At 45.3% G+C, this 16597-nt stretch overlaps 1 long non-coding RNA gene across 2 annotated transcripts in view; it reads right to left on the bottom strand.

Moving 5' to 3' along the window:
- Positions 1 to 16597, bottom strand: part of LOC136598670 (uncharacterized) — a 30521-nt gene that overhangs the window by 11568 nt on the left and 2356 nt on the right. The window contains exon 1 of one of the 2 annotated variants that reach the window (XR_010788828.1): positions 2370 to 2649. The exons of the other annotated variant lie outside the window; for it this stretch is intronic. This is a non-coding gene — a long non-coding RNA (uncharacterized lncRNA). Of the gene's footprint in view, positions 1 to 2369; positions 2650 to 16597 lie in introns of those variants that run through there. 2 annotated transcript variants of the gene reach the window in all.

Genomic DNA, 16597 nt, shown 5'->3' with positions numbered 1-16597 from the left:
ATTCTAAATCTGTATGTGGGTTTTGAGAGCAGAATTCAACCTTTAAGACCTAAGGCAAACTGCACCAAAATCCATGGCAAAATTCTTACCATTTTGTTTTTTCATTAAACTAAGCTTTTTATGAAGGGGTAGAAGAAGAACATCTTTTGGGTCCACAAGAGGCTCAGCAACGACATTTTTCTCGGCAGAGTCAAGATTTATTGCAGGCCAGTCCGCTTGAATGTAATCTGATTTCCTATCCCTACTCCAAGTGCTGCAGACCTCTTTTCAAATATTTTCCTATCCCTACTGTCCCACATACATAAAAAGCAACAGTATTTAGTGTACCCCAGTTGCATTCCTAAGAGTACAACCATGACTTTTAGATTTTCCTCTTGTGTTCAGCATATTTGATTGAGTCGAGGAGGGCTGTCATGTTTGCATAAAAGTCTCCTTCACGTGAACTGCATGACCAACAGGAAAAGAAGGAAGACGGTTGCTGTTGTGAAGTAATACAGCTTTCAAACTAAGCTTGGAGGAGTCTATGAATAGCCTCCATTTAGTTGGATCATGGTTCAGATTCAAACATTTTATCCAGCCATTAACGTCGCAGCAAGCAACCAGATTGGTTTTATTCCGAAAAAAAGAAGCAGATCCCCCTGACGTTGGAGAAGACTCCATTGCTGTAGTCTTGACCCTAGAAGTTACGCCTTCTCCTTTGACAAGTCAAGCTTTCGAATGAGATCCCTCAACTCCGCATGACTCAGTCTGTGCCATGTATCATCTTTTACCTCAAAGTCAGGGTCATGGGATGTGGAAGGCTTGTTGAGTTCTTCTTTTTCCACACTTTCTTCAGTTTCTACTTTAAACTCATAATGTTGGGGTGGAATAGGAACTGGTCAACTATCTGAATGTGGAATAGCAGATGGAAGATTTGGGTATTGAACTGTTCCTGTTTTCTTCATTGACAATCCTTCCTTTATAGGCTGAGTCAAGCAGAAATAGCAGTCATCTGTATGGTTTGTAGGCTACTGCCAAACCATAGGCACGGCAAAAGCCATAGATAATTTTTTATTTTTCAGCCAATCTCGTAGTTTAACTGAGCAAGAGTTGAAACATATATGTGGAGCCCATGACTTATCATGGTCCCCTACATTCATACCAAAATAATGCTGATAGGCAGTCTTTATAAGATTGCGTTTCTGAGACGAAAATGTTATTTCACCACAAATGTAACAAAAATTCTTCACTAAATTTACACATTTTTGTGGCATTTTGATATAGAAAATGTTACACTTCAAAGGCACTCCAAAACCAGAAATTCTGAGAAAAGGTAAAGCAAAAACAATATGAAACTCAGTCATAGCAACACTTATTATGTTTATAACCTACAAACATATGGAGAACGTTGTGTTATGTCAGATGAGAGGTGTGAGAACTACCCCCACCCCAAAAAAACCTCCAACAAAATAAGAATGTAAACTCTAAGAAATGATATGTCACTGTATCTCCAAAGCAAGAGCTAATCGGTCATTTGTATGTTGATTTTTGAATTCAGCAGATGAAAATACATAAGAATACGCTAATTTTGAGCCCGAAACAAAATCATCATTGGGCAGTGTAATCAATGTTAAATTTGTACGGCTTCTAAATGGTTAAAAAAACGAAAGCTTTTCAAATCTGCATCCAAAATAAGGTAAACGGATGGAAATATATATCCTAGCAAAAATGTGTACAGTATGTTTGTACATATTTATTATATTACAATTGAAAATGTGAAAAAATGAGAATTTAAAAAAAAATTGCCCAATTTTGGCGCTTTTAATAAATATACACAAATATTATTGGACTTCTGACCTAGTTGGGATAATTTGCACTCACAATGCCTAGGCCTGTGTTCCTTCCAGATTCCGTGGGGTCTGCTCTGACTCGTACTTTCGCTGCTGCAGGGAGGAAAAAGTCTCTCTGACGGCTGGGTCCACCATCTTTGTATCACTATCTCCCTGGCTTGTGATTGGCTCAGACTGGCTGGTCTGAGACTCAGCTTTCCCTCTTGTGTCCGATCTCTCCTACCACATCTTCTCTTCTCTGTCTCTCTCCCTACATTAAACTCTGCCCCCCAATCAATCCTAACCCAGACAGAAACCGCTCACAACACACAGAGCAGGTTAGGGTGACAGGGGTGCAAGAACATACAAGTTGGTTGGGACAACAATGACACAGACATACACACATACACATTCCACATGAGATAGCCAAACAAGAGCTGTGGGGGCCCCAACCTCAGGCAACTACAGTTGTTTGTCTATAATTGTCCTGTATATAACAACCAGTCCACATTTTTTACTAATTAATGTAGAAAAAGAGTTAATTACAAAGGGTTCACTTACTTTTTCTTGTAGCTATATGATATTAAAATCCCTTTTAATTCAGAATTGATCAGGAACTGTCAATCAACACCAGTGCACTGAAACTGCAAATATTAACCCCTTCAGCATTTGTATTTGTTGATGCACCATGCAGCTACAATGTATATATACATCCTCTACTTTAGCGGCACATCTTATCGTGTAGCTTTCTGCCAGTAGGTTAGCTCTTGCTAATAAACAGTGAGGAATGTAGTGGTCAAAATGAGTCAAATTACCAGCTAGCGACAGGCGAAACCAGAAAATTGAAATGGGGATCTTTGTTCTCAGGTCTTCTATTGATGATAGGCATGGGTGGACTGGCCAGTGAACTCACCAGGAAAATTCCCAGTGGGTCGATTGGGTCCTGGGGCCGGTGCTGGGGGTGACAATTTTTTTTAAATTTGACTGCAGAAGTGACATAAAATAAAAAAAACACATTTACTCACCGGGGTCTGTCTTCTCGGCTCATGGGCTCTGAAGTTCACTCAGCATTGGTTTTGCACTGATTTTCACATTACACGGTCACGTGGTTGCTACAATCAGTCTCCAGCCTCACCAATGCTAGGGACTGGCACTAGACGTAGCGATTACGTGACCATGAAACCCAGGTGAGTGTATGTGGTTTTTAATTTTAATGCATACAATAGGGGGCAAAGGGGATATTATTATTATGATCAGGAGGAGTATTCTTATTACCAAAAGAAGGACAAGTGAGGCATTATTTTTATTACTAGAAGGTGGCCATGAGGGGCATTATTATTACTGAACGGGGACAGTAGGGGCATTGTTACTTAAAGGAGCCCGTATAGGATTTTATTACTTAGTGAGAGTATAAAAGAAGGCACTTTTACTTTGTATGGGGCACTAAAAGTGGTACTTACTCTGTGGTGCCTACAGAGAGCACAAAAAGGGAATACTCTTATGCTTTATTACTATCTGGGCCACTCTGGATAGGAAGATTATGTAGAAGTATGCAAAACAAAGGCAGGTGGCTAGAAAATTGAGGAGTCACAGATGTCTATGTGTCAAATTCTGCAGACACAGGTTGTGACTGGGAGAAGTCATGATCGCAGTCTGGGCCATATGGATAAAAGGGAAGGGGTATTGGTATTCTTTAAAACCCTTTACTTTCCTAGCACATAGCCAGGTCGCTTTCTCAATTATAACACATTTAATCAATTGATCTTTTTTTAATCATAAGACCTTATCATTATACCATTATTACAACTATTAACCCTTTCCAATCCAATTTGTATCCTGGTTTTCCTAGGGGACTTACTCTTTTTCTGCTGTTATACAATGGCGCTATCTGTTGGCTAAAGCAAGTACTGCATGAGGTGACACGTTGGATAGGCTCCGACAGCAGAGAGGCTGGCAATATACAGTAAGAGAACCCCGATGGACGTCTTCTAACATCGGAGCTGTACAGCCTTAAATCATAATGTCTTCAGACATCAGACAGTGGATTGGAAAGGGTTAAGACATTGCAAAGGCTGGTCATGTTAGTAGCCTAGCTGTAATAAAACAGCAGAATGCTGCTACTATAATGCATCATTATCACTTATCTATGTAGGAAAAAACTGCTGAAAATTTGCACCATTTGCAAGAATTTTGACCATGACATGAAACCGCAATTATGTTTCTTTCTGTTTCTCCTAATTCATGTGGATTGTACACTATAACCATAATGGTGGAATAAATTGTATATTCAGTTGTATCTGTGAGTGGTCAAAACTAATCCTAAAGCCTTATGTCCACTTGCATGCACGGATTACACTGCTGAATCCCTGTGTGCACGGGGACATGGAGAGGAGAAGAACATTATCTTACCTCACCGAATCCAGCGCGGCTCCCCTCCGTACAGGCTGGATCTTCTTTCTTCAGCACTGCGGATGTGTCTGGGCTTTTTTTTTTCCCTTCAAATCTCCTGCTTTCCTGTGGATTTGTAGCACCTCCACAGTGACAGCTGCAGGTGTGCTGTGGTGAGGGTGGATTCCATTGATTTCAATAGAACCCGTCGCTGTTGGACCCGCTGGAAATTGAAGCATGCTGCGATTCCTTCCTATGCGTGCATCTCGCACACTGGAAAAAAAATCATATCCGCATGCTTTTACTTGCCATGCGGATGGTAATACATCCCTATGGGTGGCAAGACGCGCAGATCTCCTGTGCAGGAGACACGCATGGATTTTATAATTAAAATCCGCACCTGGACATCGGGTCTTCACAAAGGAGCTGGCTGGTTAAAACATAGTTATGTTTCATATAAAATAACTACTTTTATAGTAATGGGATTTGTCTGTTTTTTTTTTACCATAAACTCTGTGGAACTGTACAGGGAAAGCTCTGTGCCCTATAGCAAGTACAAAATCATAGTAAGGTAAGTTCTGCCACCTAGAGGCAAAACATAGAAATGGCAGGGACAATGATAAATATAAGGTTCTGCACATGGGTAGGGAAATACATGTCACCATTACACACCAAATGGGAAACCACTGGGTAACACTGACATGGAAAAGGACTTGGAGGTTTTAGTTAACTGTAAACTTAACTGAAGTAACCAGTGTCAGGCAGCTGCTGCCAAGGCAAATAGGATCATCAGATGCATTAAAAGAGGTCTAGGGGCACTCAGGAAGGACGTATCAGAGCCTGAGCGGGTACAAAGGCGGGCAACTGAAGTAATAAACGTAATGGGCGGACTACAATACCCAGGGAGGTTATCAAAATTGGGATTATTTAGTTTAGAAAAAAGACAGCTGAGGGGCGACCGAATAACTATGTATAAATATATCAGGGGACAATACAGAGATCTCTCCCATCGTCTGTTTATACCCAGGACTGTGACTGTAACAAGGGGGCACCCTCTACATCTAGAGTAAAGAAGGTTTCTACACCGATATAGAAGGGGGTTCTTTACTGTAAGAGCAGTGAGACTATGGAACTCTCAGCCTGAGGACGTGGTGATGGCAAAGTTGGTAAAAGAATATAAGAGGGGCCTGGACGCCTTTCTTGAGCGATACAATCTTACATGTTATATCACTGATTACTACAGAAGGTTTGGTGATCCGGGGATTATTCTAATCGCCAGATTGGAGTCATGGAGGATTTTTTTTCCCCTGTGATATCGCTGCGCTTTTTTCAATGGGAACGCAGCGATATTGCAGCATGAAAAAAACGCTAGTGGGTAAAAGCCCTAAGGCCTCCTGTCCACGGGCAATTCTGCATTGCGTTATCCGCGGCGATAATCCACATGCGGGTAACACAATGAACGCTTGCCATAGGACAACTATGGAAAGCGCAGCCCGATGTACACAAATGGAAATCCGCCACAATTTTCCGCTCAAGTATAAAATTTGCGGCATGTCACGATATTTTCCTCGATGAACCTATCATAATGATAGGATAATTGCGGTGACTTTAGTGTCCTTCCACGACAGAAATCTGCTTGCCCGCGGGCGTAAAACCGCAACACCCATGAACAGGCAGCCTTAGTGCTCCCCCCTCTGCCATAGGGGAGGAGGGGGAAGCAATAAAAGGTCTTCGCGATCAGCCTATATTAATGATAGGCTCACCACGAAGAGTCACTGCATGCAGCAATTTTAATCACACGAGCGGAAAATCGCTTTCATTTTCTGCTTGTGTGCAGTAGGCTACGCTTTCCATAATAATCCTGGCATGCGAGTTCCGTGTGCGATTTATTGCCACGAATCTCGCAATGACACCTCGCCCATGGACATCCAGCCTCATTGAGGAAAATTGGCTTCTACCTCACTGTTTGTTTGTTTATTTGCCTTCCTTTGGATCAACATTTGGGAGTAATAGGCTCACCTGGATGGATGTGTCTTTTTTCAGCATGAGAGTGCATTCACATGAGCTTGTACATACATAGGTGCACACAAAACCGCGCACCCATGTACATGCACAAACATGCATGAATGCAGGTCTGTGTCCATTGCCCTCAATGGGGCCACGGCTGCTGTTGGCGGCCCCATTGCAATCACAGAAAATGGCCGTTAATTACTGACTGAGGAGTGCATATAGATGCATCCTCTCACCATGCAGGTAGCTGACTACCAAATGGAGGAGCCAATAACACCTGTGCAGGACCCCCCTCACTATCAAGAGGCAGTGTGAGTGGTTGTTTTATCGGTCTCCTGCACAGGTGTTATTGGCTCCTCCATTTGGTGGTCAGCTACCTGCATGGTGAGAGGATGCATCTATATGCACTCCTTACTCAGTAAGTAACGGCCATTTTCTGTGATTGTTTTTAATTCTTGATTTCCCCTTCTGTGATGCATTTATATTAGTGTAGGGACCCACTACAACGCAAGGAACCGTGAAGTGGCTAGTGGGCTCATGTATCTTGGCCAACATCCAACCAATGCCTTGCATTTATTATCTATCATTCACATACAGTGTGGCATTAAGACTCCAGGTTGGCGGAATCTGCTCATTCACCTACTCCTGGAACCCCCGTAAAAAATCCTCATGACACTTCTACAGTTGTATATAATTCCTCTCATAAGGAACATTCATACATTATCTCTATAGCTGTTTTAGGTACTGGGTTGGAGCATTAGGTGTAGCAGCCGCAGATGTGGAAAGAGTAGTTGGGGACGAGCCAGGAGTCCGCAATAGGAGGTCTTATGGGCAGAACAAATGGAGTAGATGGGTCGTGTTGTCAAGAGGGAAGCCAGGGGTCGGTATCAGAAGGTCTCAGTGTTGAGTTAGAAATGGAGAAAGTGGGTCACGTTGTCGGAAGGGAAGCCAGGGGTCTTATCAGAAGGTCTTCGTTGAATAGCAGAGAAGCAGGCAGTAGTAGAGCTTGATCAATGGCTGCTGAGGCACAATATTCACGCAAAGGAGGTGGGAACATGGCCTGGTTTTATACAAGAGGCTTAATCAGAAACAGAAGCATGGCCATTTTTATATAGGAGGCCTAATCAGGAACATGGTGGGGACAAGACAGGGAAACAGAGAAGCATGGCTAGGTTTCAGCAGAGGAGCTGTCCAAGACCTGGACAGAGCTGCCGACTGGAGCGCAGCAATATTCTTGAGGTGCAAGCGAACTGTTCAGGCCAGAGATTGGATGTAGGGGTAAAGGAGGGATTGGAGTCGAATGGGCCTGTGGTGCCTCACACTGAGATGGAGATGTCAGGATGAGGTCGGTTAGTAGGGGGCGGAAACAGGAGAAGGTCAGTTTTTGGGAGGTTCAGTTTAAGGTAGAGAGTGGACATAGGGTTAGAGACCACGTACATCCGGTTGCATACTGAAGAAACGGTGCTGTAATGTCATGAGAGGAGGTGTATAACTGGGTGTCGTCGGTGTAGAGATGGTACTGACAGCCAAATCTCCTGATGGTCTGTCCTGATGGTAGTGGCTGTGTTAATGGAAAAAAGGAGGGGGCAGAGGACTGAGCCCTGGGGGACCCCAACAGCAAGGGAGGAGGATCAGTAGGGAATAGTTGCCCCTCGATTTAGCCGTTAGGAGGTTGTTTGACACTTTAGTCAGAGCAGTTTCTGTCGAGTGTAGAGGATAGAAGCTGGACTGTAGGAGGTCAAGAGGAGAGTTTTCTGATAGATAGCTTTTAAGGCGGGAGTAAATTAGGCTTTCTAATAATTTGGAGATGAAGGGGAGATTTGAGAAGAGTCGGTAGTTGGCAGCATCGGTCGAGTCAAGAGTCGATTTCTTTAGCAGTTGGGATATGATAGCCTATTTGAATTAGGAGGGGGAGATGCCAGAGTTTTGGGTGTGAACGGTCTGAAGGTCCTGTACATATGGTAGGCTGGTGGGTCTGATGAGATTCTAGGCAGCTTGACAGGCAAAGAGAGGAGGTTATGGTCCGAGAGCGGGATAGGGGAGTTAGTGAAGTGGCAAGCAGAGCAGAGACGGAGGAAGACTAGATCAAGAGTATTGCCATCTCTGTGAGTGGGAGAGGCTGTGAGTTGTGAGAGACCAAGGAAGGAGGTCTACATTTGCTGTAATTGAGCCTCTAGAACATGCAAACTCGTAGACTGTCGAAGTTGGCATCCCAGATGGTCCAATACATGTTCTATTGGCGATAAATCTGGCAACTGGGCAGCCATGGAAGTGTGACAGTGTTGTAGAGACATTCCTAGAAACCCTTGTTGTGGGCGGCCAACTATTATCCTGTTGGAGGCCGCCATGAGAGACAACACATGTGCCTGCAGGATGTGCTGAACATATCACTGAGCTGCCATTGTCCCTCGTACCACCACTAGCGGTAGCCGACTGTCATGCAATGGCCCCCAGATCATCACACCAGCAGTGTGAGCAGTGTACCGCTCCACAGCAAAGGCAGGATTGCAGTGTTCACCCTCAGGTCTCCAAACACGAACACAGCCGCCATCAATGCCCAAACTAAACCTGGATTAATCGCTGAAGACAACTGGAATCCACTTTGTAGCATCCAGTTTAATCGTGCATAACACCACTACAAATGGTGATGGTGGGTGTCAAAGGCAGTACACATCATGTGTGCCATGAGACCAAAGGTCCTTTAGCCAAACACCTGGAAATGGATACAACAGATGCAGGGGTCTAACGATGGTGTCACCTGTTTCTGAACTGCTCATACTTGTCGAACGATCATATGATGTTGTCTACTGGTGGTCTGTCGAGGGGGTCCTGAGCCCAGTCCCCTTGTGTGCCCTTACACATCCACTGGTCCCAACACCTCCTAACAGTCTGGTCAGAAAGGTCCAGGTGTCGGCAATTCCTTAATATGACCATCCAGCTTCTTACATCCCACGAAAAACCTTCTGTGTGTCTTAGAGGCGTCTAGTGGTCAACAAGCTCTACACAAGCAGAAGAAGAGGTCACTGCACACAAGTAATCACTGCTAAAAGGGATGAAGCTGATTTTTAATCTGCATGAATTATTTTAGCTCCTGTTGTTCTAGCGTATGAAGCGGGGTTTTAAAAAAAAAACAAGAAAAACCCCAACATATTCTGACTCTTCGAACTTCGCGCCAGTGTGTGTGAGCGTGAAAAGACGGGTCCTGCCGTAACTCTTCTTGCACACAACATGCGAGCGTCCCGGTAGTGGAAACTAAACCAGTGATCAGTGGTTTCGTATCGTCCCATCATGCGGCCACATAACGGCCCGTGTGTTGAGGCCCTTACCAAGGATATTCATCGGGGATCTTACAAGATGCTATATAATACAAACCTGCAGCAAGATAGTGTTACATGAGACTGGATTTATCACCAAATCAGAGCAAAATCATGGAGATTCTGATCCTGCCCTTATACTTTGTATTACTAGTCAGCATTATTATAGTATTACTACTGCTGATTCCGGAAGGTCTCAGATGCTCCTCGAATCGCTTCTCTAAGATGTGACAAATTTCTTCTCTAGCAGTATAAGGCTGCTGTCACGCCTGCGTTGGGGTCGCTTCAGGGTTTCCGTCTCTCTGCTCCATTTTTGGAGAAGAGAAACTGAAATAAAACAGAAAACAACGAATCCATTTTTTCCCCATTGATTCCAATGGGGTTTCAATAAAGCAGAAAGGCTTCCGTATGCTTCCATTTCATTAGATTTTCGTTTCTTTGGATGATAAAATAGCGCAGTCTGCAGCGTGATTTTTCTGTTTAAAAAACGTAGGCCTGACAGAATGAAGGCAAACAGAAGCCTTTCTGTTATTTTTCAAACCCCATTGAAATCACTTGGGTAATAAATCATTTTTTCTCTCCTCTAAAAATGGAAACCGTGAACTGACCGTCACGCAGGTGTGAGCGCGGCCTTATTCTGTAATCCCTGTGCCTCGTGTTTTGTATGTGGGATATATGTGTTTGTCAGAACTTCCAAGTCATTTCATGTTTTAGAATCTCAAACATTTTGATCTTAATTAGAGATGAGTGAACCTACTCGTATTGAGTAATTACTCGATCGAGCACCGCGATTTTCAAGTACTTCCGTACTTGGGTGAAAAGATTCGGGGGGCGCCGGGGGGAGGCGTGGCGGAGCGGGGGATAGCAGCAGGGAACAGGGGGAGCCCTCTCTCTCTCCCTCTCCCCCCCACTCCCCGCTGCAACCCCCCACTCACACACGGCGCCTGCCGAATCTTTTCGCCCGAGTATGGAAGTACTCGAAAATCGCGGCGCTCGGGCGAAAAAAGGGCCTGGCCGAGTACGCTCGCTCATCTCTAATCTTAATGTAACACATACAACAACAGTAGTTTCAGGCTTCCCTCACACAGGCGTTGTGGTAAGCGCTACGATTTATATTGCGGGGCTTTGCAGCATTTTACTTTAGTTTTGATGAGGAACGCGAAACGCTCAAAAATAGAACAAACCCTGCTGGAAAATCACAGCGCTAAAAGTCACTGCAATCGAGCGGCTGTCTGAGCGGTCTAATCGAAAACAATGGGAGCGCTATACTGCGATGCTGAAAACGCCGCTCTAGTCGTGGTAAAAAATGTCTCTATGAGGGAGACCGTAGGCAGGTGTGAAAAATGCTGCAAAGTGAGAATGCTTTCAGAAAGAGAAGAAGTGTTCTCAGTTTCATCAAAAACCAAAATGCAAAGTGAGTGAAGAGAGGAATCTAAATCAGTATTTGGTGTGACCGCCCATTACCTTCACAACAGCATCAGCTCTTCTAGGAACGCTTGCACACAGTTTGTGAAAGAGCTCGGCAGGGAGGTTGTTCCAGACATCTTGGAGAGCTAAGTACAGATCTTCTGTGGATGTCGGCTTGTGAAACCATTGGTCACGTTTTGCGGGCGTGATTTTAATCGCTTAGTAAGGTTGGACTTGATGGATATTTGTCTGTTTTCAACCTGCATAAACCAAGTAGCTGAAGAGTTTGTGCCTGCGGCTGCTGACGTCTCCTGATGCCCCCCACCGATGACGGTTGTCCCACCAGACCCCTTGTTCCCCGTCTTCCAGTAGTCAGGCCATATTCAGCGTCAGAAACATCCAACACGGACTTCAATGGAAATCCATGGCATAAATCTGCATGTTAACGGTAGATCTCTGACATGGATCTGGATTAGAGCTGCCGTAGGTACGCACACCAACTACTTGCATTCAGTCTGTATGTGGATACACCGCTGCGGAATCCACATCAACAAGGGACATGTCACTTCTCTTCTTTCCATGAAGCCTTTGGGCCATGTGCTGTCTGTGGTAAATCCCGGGCAGCACATGACCCCATTATAGCCTATGGGTCTATGCAGATTAACGAGGACCGCTAACTCATCGCATGCTCTATTCCTGTCCGTATCACGCTGATGCATGGCTATGTGCTATATCCAAGTGAGTCCGACAGCACATGGACAAGTGTCCGCGTGTTGTCCGATGCAAGTTAAACCCCAATCACTCGGGCGCAACTTGCACACACGGTAGGTGTGCACACAGACTAATGCAGATTCCACCATGTGAACACGGCCTAATGGATACAAGTAGTAATCTTGTATATACTCTATGCAGCACTAGTTACAGGAGGTCCAACCATGTGAACACGGACTAATGGGTACAAGTAGTAATCTTGTATATACTCTATGCAGCACTAGTTACAGGAGGTCCAACCATGTGAACACGGCCTAATGGGTACAAGTAGTAATCTTGTATATACTCTATGCAGCACTAGTTACAGGAGGTCCAACCATGTGAACACGGCCTAATGGGTACAAGTAGTAATGCTGTACATACTCCATGCAGCACTAGTTACAGGAGGTCCAACCATGTGAACACAGCCTAATGGCTACAAGTAGTAATCTTGTATATACTCTATGCAGCACTAGTTACAGGAGGTCCAACCATGTGAACACAGCCTAATGGGTACAAGTAGTAATCTTGTATATACTCTATGCAGCACTAGTTACAGGAGGTCCAACCATGTGAACACAGCCTAATGGGTACAAGTAGTAATCTTGTATATACTGTATGCAGCACTAGTTACAGGAGGTCCAACCATGTGAACACAGCCTAATGGGTACAAGTAGTAATGCTGTATATACTCCATGCAGCACTAGTTACAGGAGGTCCAACCATGTGAACACAGCCTAATGGGTACAAGTAGTAATCTTGTATATACTCTATGCAGCACTAGTTACAGGAGGTCCAACCATGTGAACACGGCCTAATGGGTACAAGTAGTAATCTTGTATATATAAAGCTGAAAGCCCTCACTGACTCACTGACTGATTGACTGACTCGCCAAACGTTCTCCAACTTCCCGATATCGTAGAAACATGAATTTTGGCACGAGCATAGATTATCTCCAAAATAGGAAAAGTAATTGGGTCCCAACTCGATTATTCAATTCTAGCGCAAAAGAATTGGCGTCGAAATTTTACGTACATAATCTAAATCTGTCACTTCCCAATGTCATAGAAACTTAAAATTTGGCACTGGCATTGATTATGACATAAATAGGAAAAGCTAATGGGTCCCAACTCGATTATTCAATTCTAGCGCAAAAGAATTGGCTTCAAAATTTTTCGTGCGGAATGTAATTTTTTCACTTTCCGGTGTCATAGAAATGGGAAATTTGGCACGAGCATTGATTATGTCATAAACAGGAAAAGCTAATGGGTCCCAACACCATTATTCAATTCTATGTGCAAAAGAATTAGCGTCCAAATGTTACGTAGATAATGAAAATCTCTCACTTCCCAATGTCATAAAAACATGAAATTTGACACAAGCATTGATTGTGTCATAAATATGAAAAGTTAATGGGTCCCAACTCGATTAGCCAATTCTAAGCGCAAAAGAATTAGTGTCCAAATTTTATGTACGTAATCTAATTCTCTCACTTCCTGATGACATTTTATATAAAGGAAACGTCGCATGGTTTCCTCCACGTGGTGTTTCCTGGGTAACGCAGAGAACTATGCAAAATGGTGAACATATGTTTTTCTTCAGTATCTCTAAAGTAACCACGACTTCGTAAGATTTTCCGTGTGAACACCAGATAAACACCAGTACCAAATTAACTCGGGCAAAGCCAGGTATATCAGCTAGTCTTGTATATACTCTATGCAGCACTAGTTACAGGAGGTCCAACCATGTGAACACGGCCTAATGGGTACAAGTAGTAATCTTGTATATACTCTATGCAGCACTAGTTACAGGAGGTCCAACCATGTGAACACGGCCTAATGGGTACAAGTAGTAATCTTGTATATACTCTAAGCAGCACTAGTTACAGAAGGTCACGTGAAAGACCTGTGGATGTGAGGCATTTTCATGTGGCAGCAGCGCCAGCCCCATTGAAAGCAGTGGGAGAACTCTGGGAGATTCTCTGTGACAGCAGCAGCAGGGGATTCCTTCATCCCCGCAGGGAATCGCTTCACCCCAGTCAGGGCTGAAGGGATTTCCCCACCACATCTTAAGGGATTCCCCGAGAGGATGAAGGAATCTCCTGCCGCTGCTGTAATGGAGGATGACCGAGTTCTCCCATTGCTTTCAATAAGCAATGGGCGATATCGCAGCCAGATAGAACATGCTGCGATCTGTTTCTCACATAGCACCGTGCTGCCATGTGGGATAATATCTCTCATGTGTATGAACCTATTAAAATGAATGGGATTCATGTTTGTGCGTCTCGCAACGCAGAAATCTCACCCGATCTTATCAGCCGTGTGAAACTGGCCTTATTCTTTAGTTGCGGGGTTGTAACTAATTGCAACCTCCGTCCCCCGGAGACTGAACCTAGCTATCGGGTTGTTCAATATAAAGTTGTCTTCAGGTCCTTTTAGACGAGCCGATTCTATTATTGTTCGACCGGGCGAATGGCGTCACCGCGGCCTCGTTCACTTGTGCTCTCTGTTTAGACAGGCAGATCCATTGTTGAATCATTCAGTCTGTATAAACGGAACAATAAGTGAAGGAGCCGATGGTGGCGTATATGCCTGCAGAAAATGAATGAAACGCGAATGAATATCGTTTGTCGTCCAGTCGTTGGCTCGCTTTTAGACTGAACGATTTTTATTCACTTTCGCTTGTTTGAACGATAATCGCTCCGCCTGTAGGCACCTTTAGGCCTCATGTCCACGGGGAAAATCAGGCCCGCTACGGATTCTCCATGGAGAATCTGCAGCGGGTCCCTCCTGCCCCGCGGACATGAGCGCTGAAAATCAGAATAAATCAGAATTAACTCACCTCCCGCACGCTCCGGATACTTCCTTCGCCGCGGCGTCATCTTCTCTGCGTCGCGGCCGGATCTTCTTTCTTCGGCCCGGCGGATGCGCAGGATGATGTCGGTGACGTGCCCCGCGCATGCGCCGTCCCGAAGCAAAATGATCCGGCCGCGACTGAGAGAAGATGACGCGGCGGCGAAGAGAAGAAACGGAGCGGGTGAGTAAAATCTGATTTTTGTTTCCCGCGGATCCGGACGGCTTCCATAGGCTTCAATAGAAGCCCGCGGGAGCCGTCCCCGCGGGAGACTGGCATGAAAATGGAGCATGGTCCAGATTTTTTCATGCTCCATTTTTTTTTTAAATCACTTTTATTGACCATCCGCGGTTATTTATCTACCCCGCGGGTGGTCAATGCATCCCTATGGGGTGCGGATCCGCGTGCAGAAGAGTTAAAATCTGCTGCGGATTTTAATTCTTTTGCCCGTGGACATGAGCCCTTAGGCCTCATGTCCACGGGGAAAATTAGGCCCGCTACGGATTCTCCATGGAGAATCTGCAGCGGGTCCCTCCTGCCCCGCGGACATGAGCGCTGAAAATAGGAATTTAAAAGAATTTACCCATCCGGAGCGGTTCGGGAAAGTCTTCTCTTCCTCACGGCCGGATCTCCTTTTTCGGCCGGCGGATGAACTCGGCACGTCGCCGGCGTGCTGCGCGCATGCGCCGGGCACATCCGCCGAGCCGAAGCAAGAAAGATCCGGCCGTGAGGAATAGAAGACCTTCCCGGTCCGCTCCGGATGGGTAAATTCTTTTAAATTCCTATTTTAGGTCTCCCGCGGATCCGGACGGCTTCCATAGGCTTCAATAGAAGCCCGCGGGAGCCGTCCCCGCGGGAGACCCGCACGAAAATGGAGCATGGTCCAGATTTTTTCATGCTTCATTTTTTTTAAAATCCCTTTTATTGACGATCTGCGGGTATTTATCTACCCACGGGTGGTCAATGCATCCCTATGGGACGCGGATCCGCGGGCAGGAGAAGAGTTAAAATCCGCTGCGGATTTTAATTCTTCTTTTGCCCGTGGACATGAGCCCTTAGGGAACTGGGCTGTCATTATTCCGACTACCTGGAGAGGGATGCCCTGCCTGGGGGGCTCATACATTTGGCCCCAGCATGGCCGATAGGCTGCAGCCGCCTGAGGGAAGAGAGGGAGACCTTCAGCTGACGCCAGGCCCGGGAGCGATGGCCAACATAATGACCATATTTGCGCATGCTTTTACGTACCTAAAGCAAAGGTGTAATAGAACGTCAATGTATTTACTCCGATGAGTGCGTTTTGCACGAGGATTTTGCGTACTTGGACAAAAGTAGGAACTGTTGTATTTTCCTGTGGTTTGTGCAGCAAAGTCCCCCAGAGAAGTCTATGGGAGGAGCGCAAATACGCAAGAGGGAGCGTGAAACACTGCGCAAAACACGGGGAATACAACACATCTGGAGCTTTTAAAGCTAAATGGTTTTTTAATCCACGGAGGGGTGTGTCGTGTGACCTGGCCCTGCGTTCGCACAAAGTACAGAACTACACGCAAACACGAGCGCAAATATACTTAATTCACTATAATGCGCTGCGGCGAGTGTTTTTCTGCATATGGTCGTGTGAAGAAGCTCTAAGGCCGGGCTCACACGGCCAAAAGTGTAAAGCGCAGCGTGGAGCCGGCTGTGACCCTGCATATGGCGGCAAAATCCTACTGCACATGACTGTGTACTCACGCACCCCGCCATGCGCAGCACACCTGTGTCTTTTTATACTCCCCTTAGTGATGATGCGTATACCCCCCCGCCCGTATGCATGTAATTGTATATACATACGCGTATATATGCTTGGCAATAGAGAATAATGGGCTCTAACTCACGTATTAATGGTGCTTGTGTATTACGCAGTTCCTTCTGATAAGCGTACAGCAATGTAAGTGATGTTGAGTTACCGCGTATCGCACGGCGTACAGATCCCATGTAATACGCTGTAAACATACGGATGTGTGACTAGCCCTGAGACAGGCTGTGAGGTAACAGCCATCGCAGAACCCTCAGCCACCAGCCATGGCTTCT

This window comes from Eleutherodactylus coqui, unplaced genomic scaffold, assembly GCF_035609145.1.
Source record: "Eleutherodactylus coqui strain aEleCoq1 unplaced genomic scaffold, aEleCoq1.hap1 HAP1_SCAFFOLD_113, whole genome shotgun sequence".
Lineage (NCBI taxonomy): Eukaryota > Metazoa > Chordata > Amphibia > Anura > Eleutherodactylidae > Eleutherodactylus > Eleutherodactylus coqui.
This window is presented reverse-complemented; position numbering and strand designations above follow the sequence as displayed.